Below are 3,230 nucleotides of genomic sequence, written 5' to 3'. Positions count from 1 at the left end.
CCCATCCCAACCCCCCCCCCCCCCTCTCCCCACCTTCAGCAAGTAGAAGCTGTGCCAACTCCATAGCAAGTTGGTCCTCTTAACAGGTCGTCTAGATCAGCCTTTTCCAACTAGGGTCATGGCACTCCAGTGAGCCTCTTGGCTTCTTCAGAGGTGCCTCAAAATGTTTAAGTAGTGGGACTGTGATGGGAAGGAGGGAATAGAGACTGATGCGAGGGGGGCTCCTGATATAAAGAGGAAGACTAAGATATGAAAGAGGTAAGGATACTCTCCGCACACCTTTCAGCAGTCCCGGTCAATAAATGTTGAGAAAACCCACTTTTTTTGCGTGGGGTCCCCCTTTATGACATTTTAGAGTGGGGTGCCTCGAGATTTTGCATACTTATAAAGGGTGCCGTGGGTTAAAAAAAAGGTTGAAAAACGCTGATCTAGACATCCAATGCCCACCAACGTCTGGCGTCCTCTGCCACCTAGTGGTGATACGATCGGCAGCGCGCATTGAAGATTAATGACACATAAGGTCACATGCTGGAACGGATGCTGTTGACTTGTGCACAGAGCGTGTCACTCATTCTGTACAATGACATGAAGGATATTATGCAGGAATGCAATAAAACAAACATTTGGCCACGGCATGTATAAACTGACTGAGATACACGACTCGATCGGGCCAAGTCTAACATTTGGCAAATTCTTCGTCCTAAATCTATTACTCAAAAATGGCTGCTGGGCTGTTTTTACATGAATGTTACATGACTTCATCGTGTGAGCGCGACATTAGCGGAGGGTCCAGCCAGGAATCCCAATCCTGCTGGCTCCTGATTAGCGGGAGAGGGGGCGCTCTGATGGGGCTTAAAGGAGAACTATGGGGGTCAGGGCTTTTCCCCATAGTTCTCCTTAGGGTAACGGGAGGACACAAACTAGCTTCCTCCCGTCACCCTAAGCTCAGTATACCGCGCTGGCGGAACGGGGAGAGGGGAATCCAGCCCCTCCCCTGTCACAGCAGAGAGCTGTGACAGGATCGAGAAGTGAGCGAGCGCCGGTATGTGTTCGCTCACCTCCCGATCTACTGAGCCGACCTGTGACAGTCTCATTGTCACAGGTCGGCTAGAACTATGAGGTGAGTGAAAAGCACCCCCCTCATAGTTCTCCTTTAATGACGGCATGATTTCGGGACAACTGACAGGTGACCGCGGATACACACAGGTTATTTTAACGTTCTCTGGTAAGTCCTTAAAGGAAAACTCCACTTTTGTTAAATTGATCACGCACGTGCAATGGTCACTTCGCAATCCAATGTCATTACAAATGGGCAAAAAAAATTCCGTACATCTTTCCCCTGCTGGACTACAGAACACTCCTTATTATGTTATAAAGATGGGCAGCGCAGGTGGCATTTCATTGCAGCAGCGTTGTCATCTCACTAGAGGAAGTTAGAAGCTCGCTGGATTTCTGTCAGGAGAGGAGTTCTTAAAGGACAACTCCAGGATTCTCAAAAGTTAACCCTTACAAGTAGGGCTACCCCCGCACGGCAAGGGTTACCTGTTCCTTTTGGTCTAGGGAATGGTATTATGAAGATACACCTGATCATCGGTCCCATGGCAGACAGCGCTCACGTCTCTCCCCCTCCAATCCGGCTATGCTGTGTCCCTCGGTGTCCTCACATCTAATGCAGGAGAATGGGCTTGCCCCTAGAGGTCCAAAACCAACATATAAACCTTTTAAAAATCCTGACGTTCCTCTGTAAAGACCATGGCGTAAGTGAATACTGCTCTTTCTTAGAGCCCCCGTACACTAAACTACCATTAGGCAGTGGGGTGCAGCTCGCACTGGGTGACACCAAAATAACTTAACGATTATTTTGGTGTCACCCTCTCCTAAAAGTCAGGCACTCGGTCATTGCACGAGAGCCCGAAAGCAACACGGGGGGTGGGGGTTTACCTGATGGCATACCTGATCCCGCCGGGTCAATATCGCTATTTATTATTTATATTTTTTAATCTCTTTAGTGGCATCCATCACCAAGATGGCTGCCTGCAGTGCAGTACATCACCATGCATGTGAGATGATTTCACACCACGGACATCATTTAGCATGAGCGGCAGCTACACCGGGTGACACCCACCCTGGTGCCAACGCTGGCATTATGTGCTGCATTTAAAAGAGGTGGAGGGGAACGCTAATTTATTTTTTTATTTTTTGGGGGGAGCCCAAGTTGAGCCTTAAAATATGGATGACCACTAAAGTATGCGCTTATTTACAGGAAGTGCCATATAAATTTGGAACTCCAAAAAAGCAAAACGTTAAAAGGAGAACTATGAGGTGAGTGATTTTCACTCCTCCTCATAGTTCGAGCCGACGTGTGACAATGAGACTGTCACAGGTCGTCTCAATAGATCGGGAAGTAAGCGAACACACACCATCACTCGCTCACTTCTCGATCATCTCCCTGCAGAGAGCCATGACTGTCACTCACAGCTCCCCGCAGGGATTACCCGCCTCCCCGCTCCTATCCTCCAGCGCTGACTGGCGGACGGGGGAGGGGGCGGGCACAGCTGGCTCTGCCTCTAGATAGGCTGAGCCAGCTGTCAATCACGCAGCTGGGTGGATCTTGACAGTAATGTTGGGATCCGTTCAAGCTGCGGCGCTCTCAGTATACGGCAAGCTGTAGCTGGCGATATACTGAGCTTTGGGTGATGGGAGGACGCTACTATATGTCCTCCTGTGACCCTAAGGAGAACTATGAGGGGAAAACACTGACCCCATAGTTTTCCTTTAAGCTACATGATTTTAAATGTAACAATATTTGTTACATTTAAGTACGCACCCGGTGAAAGAATACCAGAGTTACTTTTTACGTTTCACCTAAAAAAAAAAACATGTTGCCGAAGCAAAATGCCGTACACAACGTCTTTCCAAAACGCATGTGCTCCATTATTAGATGACAGTTTAACGAGGACAGAGAAGGGCGGCATCCAGCAAGCCAGCAGATAATAAGAACTATCCAAGAGATCTGCCAGGAGATTGGCTCACATCTGCTGAGCTGGAAGGAAACAATGCGCCGCTATTCTGTGCAAAATAAAAATATCCCAGGCTGCAAATAAGATTATATAAAAAGACTTATCTAATGTGGATGAGTCCAAGTATCATCTCACTATATGAGCACCGGGGAATGAAACACAGCTGTGGAATTATGTAAACTCCGGAATCTGCAATCCACTCCCTCCCCC

General features: G+C 48.2%; 1 protein-coding gene across 1 annotated transcript in view; it reads right to left on the bottom strand.

The window, feature by feature from the left end:
• SBF2 (SET binding factor 2) overlaps positions 1 to 3,230 on the bottom strand; it is a 301,018-nt gene that overhangs the window by 173,033 nt on the left and 124,755 nt on the right. The window lies entirely within an intron of this gene.

The sequence above is a fragment of the Nanorana parkeri genome, unplaced genomic scaffold (assembly GCF_000935625.1).
Source record: "Nanorana parkeri isolate BGI_ZX_2015 unplaced genomic scaffold, ASM93562v1 scaffold10, whole genome shotgun sequence".
Classification (NCBI taxonomy): Eukaryota; Metazoa; Chordata; class Amphibia; order Anura; family Dicroglossidae; genus Nanorana; species Nanorana parkeri.
The sequence above is the reverse complement of the archived record's forward strand: the minus strand, read 5'-3'. Positions and strand labels throughout refer to the sequence as shown.